General features: G+C 47.0%; 1 long non-coding RNA gene and 2 pseudogenes across 1 annotated transcript; 2 read left to right on the top strand and 1 right to left on the bottom strand.

The window, feature by feature from the left end:
- Positions 1-1,452: 1,452 nt before the first annotated feature.
- Positions 1,453-4,589, bottom strand: LOC150039019 (pre-mRNA-splicing factor ATP-dependent RNA helicase DHX16 pseudogene; annotated as a pseudogene).
- Positions 4,590-4,696: 107 nt separating this feature from the next.
- Positions 4,697-7,747, top strand: LOC150039018 (stromal interaction molecule 2 pseudogene; annotated as a pseudogene).
- Positions 7,748-9,199: 1,452 nt separating this feature from the next.
- Positions 9,200-13,152, top strand: LOC150039017 (uncharacterized). Its single transcript, XR_016534559.1, has 3 exons — positions 9,200-9,268; positions 12,251-12,310; positions 13,088-13,152. It is a non-coding gene; the product is annotated as an uncharacterized LOC150039017 (long non-coding RNA).
- The last annotated feature ends 100 nt before the right edge of the window (positions 13,153-13,252 follow it).

Below are 13,252 nucleotides of genomic sequence, written 5' to 3'. Positions count from 1 at the left end.
GCGTAAAGTTTCTCACTTGCCATTTACAAAATAACTGGAGCCTACCAGTAAATTTTGATCTTATCTTTATAAAGACATTACTGTAAGTTGCCAAATGTAAAAGTCTTACATCTATTTAAACCATCAAACTACAGCTGCTAAGGAAATGTACTTAACATGTAAAACACAGGAGGCCTGAGGTGTTATAAGCTGTAAGCATACTATTACACATTCTAAAGCAGCATATGAAGGCAAGGACAGTTTTATTAAAGAAATTCTATATTAGGGGAAGCATTCACTGAAATCTAGCTGTTATTTTTACAGCACATCATTAGCCAAAGATGAGTTAGTGAGAACCAAGAATCATTTATGAGAAGTGTGTGTGTGTGTGTGTGTGTGTGTGTGTGTGTGTGTGTGTGTGTTTCTTCCTGGGAATCAAAGTCCTGGCCTTGTCCTTGTTTACCATAGGGCTTTACCTACATTTCTATTCATGACATATTTGGGGGGAGGGGTAGCAGTGCTGGCACTTGAGCTCAAGGTCTTTTTATTCACCTAACATGTCCATTTTTCCATGATTGCCTGAGTCAAGGATTAAAGCAGTTTTAGAATTTCAGATGTGAATTTTGTTTTTCAACTTGAAAGAGAAGCAGTAAAGGCTGGACTGTGGTTTGGAAAGAAATTGATAAGTCTTCCCCAATCCAATGTAAGTTCTGTAGTTAAGCACCCCCTGAAATTTTCATTTGATTTCAATGGAACTAATTGTACTCTGTCATGCTATCTGTGGCTGGTGGCTATTGTGTAAATTAATATAGATTGTACCACTTTTCCTATCTACCAGGGTAGCCTTCATTCTCTCTTATGTATTTGCAAAATGTCCTCAACAAATGAATGGATAGAAAGATGGATGATGGATGGAGAAATGGATAATGAATGATTGGCTGTATGGGAGGATGGAGAGCTGAATGGATGGATGGGTGGTTATGTGGTATGAATGGATCAATAGATCAATGAGTGAATGAACAGCCTCAAATGTGCTTAACAAGGTTGCTAGTGCTGAAATTAGTATGCAGTTTCTTTTCTTTTCTGATATTTAGTTCAATTGTTGGTAGGGCCTCTGGGTGCTACGCAGTCTTTACCACACAGCTGTGCCCTCAGCCCAAAGCACTGCTTCCTGTCATCAAATTCCTTTGTATAATATCTTGTTGCATAGAGCAATTTGAGCATTCTTGGTGATTGTGGGTGCTGAACAGCAGACATTATTCTTGGCTTGGAAATACCTACCCATTTCTTTCCAAATCCTTTCAGTCCTTACTGATCCTACTTTCAAATGGAAAAGCAAAATTCACATCTATGATCCCCAAACCAACTGAATTCCTGACTGAAGGGAGCAGGAAAAAAATGGACATATCACGTGAGGCAATATGACTTTTTTTTATTAAAAAATAATTTTATTTAACAGGAATTAAGCAATGTACAGAAAGAAAAGGTGCTGGTATCAAGATCTGTTTGTGTTCCTTCCCATTTGTCCTTTTCTCTAGCCCAGTTCTTCACGTGTCTTGCCTATTTTGGGGGGCGTTTTCTTTGTGTGGGAATCTTCGACCTCCTTGGCCTTGTAGAAGTGGGGAGCTACTTCCAAAAGCCAACTGCTCTCAATCTCCAACACCTGTCTCATGAATGCCTTGCTCGTCAAGACAACTTCATGGTAAAGCAACCAGCGGGGCGGCTGCTCTTTAAAGAGGGAGGAGTTGGGAGGAATGACCACTTCGTGCCTTTTCTTCACTGTTCGGTAGCCAGTAGGTGTCAGCCATGCTATGTGGTAAAAGTAACCAGAAGTGATGGCCTTGCGGACCCGGATGTAGTCCCCCTGGCAGGAGCTCAGCCCAACCTCCACACGCTCCAAGAGCCCTTCCAGCTGTTCCCGCACATCCCGGGCTCGGCGCATGTATCTGACCTGTACAAAGTTCTCATAGCACCACTGGGAGGAGTAGCCACTCTCAGCCCACTGTGTATACACGTTTAGCAGAACCAGGTGGTCTCCACCAGGGAGGAAGAAGTTGACATGGGCATTGTCAGCATGGACAGCCTTGTCCTTAGGCCGGTAGAAGATGGAGTTGTTGACAGAAAGCATGGCAGCCACTGTCAGGATCTCCTCTGAACAGCTGTACTTCTCAGAGGCCAAGATCATTTTAGATAGCATGGGGTCCACAGGCAGCTCTGCCATCTTTCGACCAGTCGTGGTGAGCTCTCCAAGGTGATTGAGGGCTCCTAGAGCATACAGTTGTTCCAAAGCCAGCAACAGGGTCTCATATGGTGGAGGGTCCAGGAAGTCAAAGTGCACCAGGTCATGGATCCCTAAGCTCTTAAGCAGCAGCACAACATTGCCCAGGTTGGTCCTCTGGATCTCAGGCACTGTGGTCTCTTCCAGCTCATGGTGATAGGCCCAGGCTGTGTACAGGCGGAAGCACTTCCCTGCAGCCACTCGACCTGCTTGCCCAGCACACTGATTGGCTGAGGCCTTGCTGCAGGGGGTGACAGTGAGCTACTCCATGCCTGTGCGGGGACTGTAGCTCTTCTGCTTACAGAACCCGGGATCCACGACATAAATGATGCCCTCGATGGTGAGTGAAGTCTCTGCAATGTTGGTCGCCACAACCACCTTTCGGGCCCCAGGAGGTGTGGGCTGGAAGATTCGGGCCTGCATGTTAGAGGGCAGGTTGGCATACATGGGCAGCACCAGGAGCTCCCGGATTTTGGAGCCCAGTCGGCGGCAGCGAACCTGGAGCATCTCGCAAGCAGCCTCAATTTCCTCCTGTCCAGTCAGGAACACCAGGATGTCCCCAGGGGACTGTGTCACATGGATCTGAGGCACAGACGAAACACAGGCTTCCAGGTAGTCAGCCACTGGAGCCTTGGTATAGAAGAGGTCAACTGGAAACCTGCGGCCAGGGATTCGAAAGACCGGGGCATCATCAAAGAAGGCAGAAAACCGAGCAGTGTCCAGTGTGGCAGAAGCTACCAGGACCTTGAGCTCAGGCCGGAAGCGAGCCACATCCTTGATCAGCCCAAAGAGAATGTCTGTGTGCAGGGACCGTTCATGAGCCTCATCCACCATCACCACGCTGTAGCTGGCCAGGTCGGGTTCAGAGAGGAATTCTCGGAGAAGCATCCCGTCTGTCATGTAGTGGAGGACTGTTTGTCTCGACGTGCAGTCCTCAAAGCAGATGCTGTAACCAACCTCATTCCCGAGTTTTACACCCATCTCCCGGGACACTCTGGCGGCCACGCTCATGGCTGCCACTCTCATGGCTGCCACTCTCCGGGGCTGGGTGCAGGCGATTTTCATACCATTCTTTGTGTAGCCCTCCTCAAACAGGTACTGTGGGATCTGGGTGGTCTTCCCTGAGCCGGTCTCTCCTTCAATGATGAGGACTTGGTGATTAGCGATGGCAGCCAAGAGCTCCTCTCAGAATGGGAACACAGGGAGGCTGCGATGGACAACCTGGATGGCCTCCTTCTGCTGGGCCTTTCCTGATGGAGGGCGAGCTGAAGGCTCCTCATCACCCTGCAGCTGAGTGGCACAGGCAAACTCGATGGTCTCCTCCTTCTCCTCCAGCACTAGCTGATACTTCCGCTCCTGGGAGTCAGCATCTCCAGCACCAGTGATGCTGCCCCAAGCCGGGCCTCCTCCCATCGCCGCTGCGCTTCCCCAGGAGCCCTGGATTCCTCTTCCACTAGGTCCACAGCTCGAGCCGGCTGTCCCCTGGTCTCCTTGGGCATGTGGTAGCGGTCGGTGGCCTCCAGCTTCTCTTGCTCACAGGCTGCCCGGTATTCAAGGGCCAGATCCCGCACTCGCCGCTTGTATTTGAGCTGCCAGCATTCATGGCTGCTGAGCTCCCCATCTCCAAAGAGGAAGTCCTCATCAGCCAGCTCTGGGTCCAAGTCCTCCAGCTTCTCTCGCTTCCGCTTGGCCAGGTACTCTCGGTGGGATTTCTTGCGTAGCTCAGAGACCACAGCTTTCCGGTCTTCTTCAGCCAACATGAGGCGCTTCTGAGCCCCTTCATCAGCCTTCATCAGCCTCCTTGTCTGAGTGCTCCAGGACATGGCAAGTCCGAGCCTTGTCCGCTGACACACTTGCTCCACAAAGGCATCGTGTTCTTCCAGGTCCCGAAGGCGCTCTCGTTCTCTCCACCCGTCCTCTGATTCTGCTTTCTGTGTCTGTTCTTCATGCTCCCCTGTCTTCCTTTTCCTTTTTTTAGAAATGTCTTCCTCTTCTTCCTCCTCCTCATCACAGTGCTTCTTCCTGGGATGTTTCCGTTTTTTACACTTTTTCTGGAGGCTGCTCTTACTCAGAATCCCAGTTTCCTCACTGCTCTCTTCACTCTCTTACAACGACTTGTAAGATCTGTTCTTCTCTAGCAGGGCTCGAGCCTCTCGCTCTGCGACCCTAGCTGGCTTTTCTACCACCGGCTTCCCTGGTACCTTGTGCCACAGCTGGATGGCGAAGTCCCGTGCCCCTGCGCGCTCAGGTCCAGCGCGTCTTCCAGGTGCTGCAGGAACTCCTCGGCCGAGGCTGGAGCTGAGCCGCGCCGGAGCAGCGGATCCCTGTGTCGCCGCAGCAGCAGCGCGGGTTAGCGCACTGCCCAGAGATGCAGTGCCTTTCTGCCTCCCACCCACTTTTTTGTTTTGTTTTGTTTCTTGTTTTAAATAACCGGAGCCAATGAACGCCGCCACGACCCGAGCTCCGGAGGCAGCCGGCGTCCCGAGGACCAGACTGGCGCCCTGCGGGAGGCAGCGTCTGGGGTGGCGGGGACGGCCCGCGGAGTCGCCAGCCATGGTGTGCCTTGCAGGGCCAGCGAGTGGCCGGCGGCCAGGGCGCCTCCACCGCGCGGTCCCCTCGCCCCGCATCCCTCCAGGACTCCGGCCGGGCCTCGGGCTGGCTGCCAGGGCAGCGCTGGGCTGCGCTGCTGGTGTTCGGGCTCCTGGTGGCCGGAGCCGCGGATGGATGCTCCCTGGTGCCCAGACACCTCCCAGGGCGAAGGTCGACTGGCTTGGCTTGGGGCGGCAGCTTCTCCAGCGCCAGTAGCGGGCAATCACCCAGCGCTGCTGATAGATCCCTGCATGTCACTGAGTCCACCATGCTTCACAGAAGAAGACAGATTTAGTCTGGAAGCTCTTCAGATGATCCCTAAACAAATGGATGATGACAAAGATGGTGGGATTGAAGTAGAGGAAAGCGATGAATTTATCAGAGAAGATAGGAAGTATAAAGAGGCGACTAATACGCATAGCCATCTGCACAGAGAAGACAAGCCTATTACTGTTGAGGATTTGTGGAAGCGATGGAAAGCATCAGAAGTTCATCATTGGACCCTTGAAGATCCCCTTCAGTGGTTGATAGAATTTGTGGAACTCCCACAATATGAGAAGAATTTTAGAGACAATAATGTCAAAGGAACAACACTTCCCAGGATCGCAGTACATGAGCTTTCATTTATGATTTTTCAGTTGAAAATCAACGACCGGAGTCACAGACAGAAACTACAGCTCAAGGCCCTGGATGTGGTTTTATTTGGACCTCTGACACGTCCACCTCATAACTGGATGAAGGATTTTATTCTCACAGTTTCTATTCTAATTGGTGTTGGAGGATGCTGGTTTGCTTATACACAGAATAAGACATCAAAAGAACATGTTGCAAAAATGATGAAAGACTTAGAGAGTCTGCAAACTGCAGAACAAAGTCTTACGGACTTACAAGACAGGCTTGAAAAGGCACAGGAAGAAAACAGAAATGTTGCTGTAGAGAAGCAAAATCTAGAGCGCAAAATGATGGATGAAATCAATTATGCCAAGGAGGAGGCCTGTCGGCTGAGAGAGCTCAGGGAAGGAGCTGAGTGTGAACTGAGCAGACGTCAGTATGCAGAGCAGGAATTGGAGCAGGTTGCATGGCTCTAAAAAAGGCTGAAAAAGAATTTGAACTGTGAAGCAGCTGGTCTGTTCCAGATGCTCTTCAAAAATGGCTTCAGTTAACCCATGAAGTAGAAGTACAGTACTACGTCAAAAGACAGAATGCTGAAATGCAGGTAGCTATCGCTAAGGATGAGGCAGAAAAAATTAAAAAGAAGAGAAGCACCGTCTTTGGGACGCTGCACGTTGCTCATAGCTCCTCCCTAGATGAAGTAGATCACAAGATTCTGGAAGCAAAGAAAGCTCTCTCAGAGTTGACAACTTGTTTACCAGAACGACTTTTTCGCTGGCAACAGATTGAGAAGATCTGTGGCTTTCAGATAGCCCATAACTCGGGACTCCCCAGCCTGACCTCTTCCCTTTATTCAAATCACAGCTGGGTAGTGCTGCCCGGAGTTTCCATTCCACCCTACCCAATTGCTGGAGGGGTTGATGACTTAGATGAAGACACACCCCCAATCGTGTCTCCATTTCCTGGGACTGTGGCTAAACCTGCTGGATTTTAGCCTGAAGAAGCAGCTTGTGTCGCTCTCGCCATAGCATTGTGCCCTCTTCACCACAGTCCCAGCGAGCCCAGCTTCCTGCACATGCTCCTCATCCAGCCCATCCTCATCATCCTCACCTGCCTCAGCATCCCCAGCACTCATTGCCTTCCCCGGATCCAGACATCCTCTCAGTGTCAAGTTGCCCTGCACTCTATCGGAATGAAGAAGAGGAGGAGGCCATTTATTTCACTGCCAAAAGGCAATGGGAAGTGCCAGACACAGCTTCAGAATGTGACTCCTTGAACTCTTCCATTGGAAGGAAGCAGTCTCCTCCCCCAAGCCTCGAGATATACCAACCAGTGTCTCCTCGGAAGATATCCAGAGATGAGCTCTCCCTAGAGTATTCTTCCAGAGAAGATTCACCCGTGACGGCAGATCTCTCCCGGGGCTCTCCTGATTGTGTAGGTCTGACAGAAACGAAGATTATGATCTTCAGTCCTGCAAGCAAAGTGTACAACGGCATCTTGGAGAAGTCCTGTAGCATGAACCAGCTCTCTAGTGGCATCCCGGTGCCTAAACCTCGTCACACATCATGTTCCTCCACTGGCAACGAAAGCAAAGCAGTTCAGGAAGCCCCAAGTGTTAGCAGGATAAGCAGCATCCCCCATGACCTTTGTCATAATGGAGAGAAAAGCAAAAAGCCATCAAAAATCAAAAGCCTTTTTAAGAAGAAGTCTAAGTGACCTACCTAGCTGTTTTGTTGGGATTCCATTTCAGTAGCACCTGTACACTTTTTTTTCCATCCATCCTCTACTCCCTATTTTTGTTTTAATTTTAGGACTGCAATTAACTCCATTGGGGCTTTCGAAACTGGATGCCATAGTGGAATGTCCTGCAAGGCAACTGTCTACTGTCTGCTTATTTAAGTGACTACATAGCCAATTCATCAAGCCAATTACTGAAAAATCATGAAGAGATGAGACAGTTTACAGTCATTTCCTGCCTATTTATTTCTGCATTTTTGATGGTGATGTATATACAATATTTTGTTGAAAGCCACTATGGACTTACAAGCTTTAATGGACTAGTAAGCCGGCATGGGCTTGCAAAAATTTCTTGTTTACCAGAGCATCTTCTTATCTTTCCACAGAGCTATTTACATGATGGACTATATAACTTAAAAGAAGTAAAACTAATTGCACTACTGTTTTCCAGACTGGAAAAAAAATCTCTGCAAGTTAAACTGTATAGAGTTTGTAAAATGACTGTGGATAGGGGACTATTTTCACTTTTAGATCAAAATGGGTTTTTAAGTAGAAACTAGGGTTTCTAATAGACTTGATTTCTGGAAACGAAAACCCATGCTTTTATTATGGGACGCTTCTTCAAAATGCATTTAATATAAAGGTTCGAATCCTGCTGTAAAGATCATGTTTTGTTTTCCCCAGGGCTTTCACTGGGATTTACTGCATTTCAGGCTGTATGATAAAAATATAAATAATTTAAGGAGAGAAACCTCTTGATTCCTTATGTGAATGGAAGAGCTAAAGCTTGATTGAAGGACTTAAAATATTCACAAGCTGAAACTGAGGTGGGGAGTGTGGGGATTCAGACCCTTGTTTACAGACTTTGAATAACTGCAAAGGACTTATGGTTTGTGAAAAATTTGTACTGTGGAAAAGATAATAAATTGGAGACAATATTGGGAAAAAAAGAAGCAAGGTACACTGGGGGGAGAGGGGGAGCGGGGGCTCACACCTATAATTCTAGCTACTCAGGAGGCTGAGATCTGAGGATCAAGGTTCAAAGCCAGTGCAGGCACAAAAGGACCTGAGACTCTTGTTTCCAATTAACTTCTAGAAAACGTGAAGTGGGGCTTGGCTCAAGGGTAGGGAGGTAGCCTTGAGCTGAAGAGCTCAGGGACAGTGCCCAGGCCGAGCTCAAACCCCATGACCCACCCACACACACACAAAAAGAAGCAATGTACCCACTACCTGATGAATGTCACTGTAAGCCCTCTGTACATCACTCCAACAATAAAAAAATAATAAATGTTATAACAGAGATGTCCTCAGGGTCCTGTGGGAACACAGTGCAAATGAGGGCATGGATCACCACCACCCTGAAAATAATCATCAGTGAATAACATATTAGATGGTTACACACACAAACACACACACACACACACACACACACACACACACACACACACACACACACACAATCAGACTTCCAGATGGAGGCCAATGGTTCACATATGTACTGCTAGCTACTCAAGATGCTGAGATCTGAGGACCTCGGCTCAAATCCAGCCAGGGCAGGAAAGGCCATGAGACTTGTATCTCCACCAAACTACTAAGAAAATCTGGAAGTCGAGCTATGGTTCAAGTGGTTGAGAGCCTTGAACAAAACAACAAGCTCAAGGACAGAGCCTTGGCCCTGAGCTCAAGCCTCAGGACCAACACACAAAAACAAAAGTGTACTTTAGGAGAGGAGTGCTGCAGTTCAGGGACTCATTTACAGGAAGCAGCTCATCTTGTCTCCTCTCTTCCCGATGACACCCAGTGGTTGGCAAGATCTAGTTCACCCATCCTATGCTGTTCCCTCAGTGAAGAAGCCCCTAGACCTTAGCAGACTGGCCAGAGGCCCTGGCACTGGGGCTGTGCTGTCCCCGCCCCCTTCCTCTGGGCTCCGCCCCCACGCTCTCGGGCACGCCCACTCCGCACAGGGAACAGTGGGAGAGGAGGCCTTGGGTTCCTAGACTGGTAACCTCCAAGCTGGCAGCTTAATGGATGCTCTTGGTAGCTTTAGGAGGACACTTCTCCTCTCACTGCAAGGTAGGATCAGGCTGATTCCAGTTCTTCCGGGGCTGTTCATGGCTTCCGTGATTGTTTTCTTGCTTTCCTTCCCTCCTCTTCCTTCTTTCTTTTTCTTCTTCTTCTTCTTCTCTTCTTCTTCTTCTTCTTCTTCTTCTTCTTCTTCTTCTTCTTCTTCTTCTTCTTCTTCTTCCTCTTCTTATTCTCCATCTCTCTCTCTCTCTCTCTCTCTCTCTCTCTCTCTCTCTCTCTCTCTCTCTCTCTCTCTCTCTCTCTTCATCCCTCCCTCCCACCCTCCCTCCCTCTCTCTTTCTGGCTGGCTTGCTTGCTTCCTCTTGCTTTCTTTCTCCCTGCCTCCCTTCTTTCCTTCCTTCCTTTCCTTCTATCTTTTTCCCCTTTTTCTCTTCCTCCCCCCTCCTTGTTCTCTTCTGTTTCTCTTCTCTCTCCCCCCTCCATGGCTCAAAGCCACCAAAGTTCATGACACTCTTATTTCCAATTAACCACCAAAACTGCCAGAAATGAAGCTGTCAGTTACCTCATAGAATGCTAGTCTTGAGAAAAAAAAAGCTTATGGACAGCATCCATTCTCTTGAGTTCAAGCCCTGTGGCTGGCCAAGAAAAATAAGGAAGAATGAGTTTTTTTATACCAAGAGCACAGTTACGCTGATGACTATCTTATTGGCACAAATGATGTGAAACATGCATTAGGTCCAAGAGACAGAAAATGACCAGACTCTGTGTTCTGATTTTAATGATTACAGCCCAATCTAGAACACCAAGATGAAAAAAAATTAATCCAGTTTTTATTTCTAAATGTTGGTCTTTTGCTTAGATCAGCTGGTTAAGACTAGATTTGAGCCAGGCACTGGTGGCTTACTCCTGTATTTGCAGCTCCTCAGAAGGCTGAGATCTGAGGATCACATGAGGCATGCCTGGGTAGAAATGTAACCAGCAGGAAAACAGAAGTAATGCTGTGGCTAAAATTTTAAGAGTGCCAGCCTTGAGCATAGAGAGGCTCAGGATCAGTGCCCAGTCCCTGAATTCAAGCCCCAGAACTTCCTTTGCTGAAATCATCTATTTGCCTAGAGGAGCTCCACGGTGGCTTTCATCTTTTACCTTTAGTGAGGTGGAAAAGTTTGCTCATTCACTTGGACACACAAGATTGGAGCAGGAGAAAGCAATAGTCTCCTTACCTGTAGAGAATATAGTCTTTCTATTCCACACCTTTTTGAAAGAGAAATAATAGCCTATCCCAGTGTATAGAAAGAGAATGGAGAAAGGGAACAATGAGAGACAGATGAGAAAGACATTTGATACTGCTCTAGGAAGAAAGAGAGTAAAGAAGGAGCTGCTTGAAAGCAAACAAGAGAGGATAGGCCATGTCCTTTGATGCGGTTCATTATACGAACCTTAAAGTTTTCCACCACCTCTTACTGGAGAGACTTGAAGCCCTTCAGCCATACCTGTTTGGCCTCAGGTGAATGATTTACAAAGCATCTTCAATACCAAACGAAACAAATTAACTGTTTCTAAAATCAGATTCTTATGTGAACGTTAAAAGTTCCCTTGCGTTTTAGGAATTGGAGAATGATACAGGTTTGCAGCAAGGAGTGAGAACTAGTCATAAAAGAAGACCTCCCAGGAGACCGGGAGTTTGGCCTAGTGGTTAAAGTGCTTGCCTAGCATGCATGAAGACCCGGGTTCAATTCCTCGGTACCACATATAGAAAAAAAACCAGAAGTGGTGCTGCGGCTCAAGTGGTAGAGCTCTAGCCTTGAGAAAGTCCAAGGACAGTGCTCAAGCCCAGGACTGGCAAAAAAAAAAGAAGACCTCCCAGAATTAAGATTTTTTTTAAAACTTAGGATAAAAACCACAGCATATGATGTGCCAGCATATCTGTTTTTGTACAGCTGGGTAGTGTTAGGTGCATTGCCTATGCTGTGAGGCAACTTTGGGTCTTTTTGTTTAATCTGAACCTCCATGCTCAGAAGCCACCCTGTCTTCCTCCTTTTCTGTAAGCTTGCAACTCACTATTCAACTTTCTCATCCTGTGAGTTTGGTGAGCTCTGTGCTTCACATAAGTGGACCATGAAGGTTTGTGTTATTTTCTTCCCTTTTTTCCCTCATCTTGTTGATTGTACTCTTTAGTACCATTTTTTACAGTCTCATATGATTTGCACTTTTTGATTGCAACTTGAGTGTCAAGTCCTTAAACTCACAGCCAAAACTACTTCCATGAACTTGTGTATTTGCACACATGTGTGTGCCCATGCACTAGTAGTATGGCATTGTGCTTCTTCTCTTGAGCTGCTGGCTGATGCTTTAACCCTTGAACTGTATTGGGCGGGTGAATTGGAAATGGCCTTTCAAAGCCATTCCTACTGTGAGTGCCTTCCAATTACTATCATCTGGCCTCAACCCTCCCAGTAAATACTATCTAGTTGAGCCAGTGGCTCATCAATCCAATCCTGGCCATGCTGAGTGCACACAAGGGGTTCATGTGATGAGGCAGCACTGCCAAAAGCTAGACTCATTCCTATGCAGCTTCATCTAGCACAGGTTTCTGAAATCAAACCTCAGTAGTGCAGATAGGCCTGGCAGGGATAGAAGAGGTGGAGGTATAGCTGAAATAGTAGATCGTGTGCCTAGCATGCAATCATGGTTTCAATACTCAGCACTGTAGATGGAAAATATGATTTTCTTCTACACTGTACAGACTTTTCTTTGGAGGGGGGATGGTCGTGGGGCTTGAATTCTGGGCCTGGGCATTGTCCCTAAGCTCTTCAGCTCAACGCTAGGGCTCTACCACTTGAGCCATAGTGCCACTTCTGGTTTTCTGTCTGTTAATTGGAATAAGAGTCTTACAGACTTTTTGTGCCCAGGCTGGCTTTGACCACAATGTTCAGATCTCAGCCTCCTAGTAGCTAGGATTACATGTGTGAGACACCAAAACTTACCTAGCTGCAGACTGAATTCTTGTGTATGTGTTTAATTTCTTCATAGTGAAGACACCAGCACCCAAAGGGACGATGACTTCTGATCTTGTCTGGAACCAAACACCTGGTGAGTCCATATGCTGCTCATTTTAGTGTGGAACAATTGAGAGTATTGTAACCATACAGTATACAGGACAGGCTATGGGTATCAGTACATCCTTGTCTTCAGTTTTGAAAGTAAATAGGCAACAACAGATCAGGTCAAAAGATAATTGCTCCTGTTCTCTTTGGAAGTCAAGTCCTAGGAACTACAAGACTAAATGAAGATGGTCACAGGATTTATATGCAATAAACACTTATCTGAGGGAATGGAAACAGATTTTATGTACAACATAGCTTAATGGAGTCTGAATCCGTTCTTTGCACCACACAACTCAAGTTACTTTGAAAGACCCACCATCACACTGGATGGGAGTACTGCAGATCCTTTTATCAATCAGAGAGGCAGGGGTTGGGAATGTGGCTTAGTGGTAGAATTCTTGCCTGGCATGCATGAAAGCCCTAGGTTGGAGTCCTCAGCACCAAATAAACAGAAGCAGAGGTGACACTGTGCCTCAAGTGGTAGAGGGCTAGCCTTGAGCAAAAGAAGCTCAGAGACAGTGCACGGGCCCTGCGTTCAAGCCCCAGGTCTGGGGAAAAAAAATCAGAGGCAGCCAAGGGTAGCACCAGCAAGGAGGGAGCAGAGGAGTCCTGGAAGCAGAAATACACGTGGTATGTCAGCTTGAGTTCCTACATAGCTAATGAAATGGAAAATAAGGAAAGCAGCAAAAGCACAGTAAATATTATATAGATTCATAAGGAAAGAACTCTTGGTTGATCATGCATAAAAAACTTTGTTTTGCAGAGGTCATCATTTAATTTAGTAAGAGGCCTCATTTCATGGAAAAAGCAGGAAATATTCCCATGCATGTACAGTATATAAAGTTGTTAGTGAATTATAGCTAATTTGGATGAAAAAGTAAGTGTATGAATTCACATGGTATTTTTCTATGAATCATTTAATCCTTCC

Source organism: Megascapheus bottae, unplaced genomic scaffold (assembly GCF_031878675.1).
Source record: "Megascapheus bottae isolate mThoBot1 unplaced genomic scaffold, mThoBot2.hap1 HAP1_SCAFFOLD_132, whole genome shotgun sequence".
Classification (NCBI taxonomy): Eukaryota; Metazoa; Chordata; class Mammalia; order Rodentia; family Geomyidae; genus Megascapheus; species Megascapheus bottae.
The sequence above is the reverse complement of the archived record's forward strand: the minus strand, read 5'-3'. Positions and strand labels throughout refer to the sequence as shown.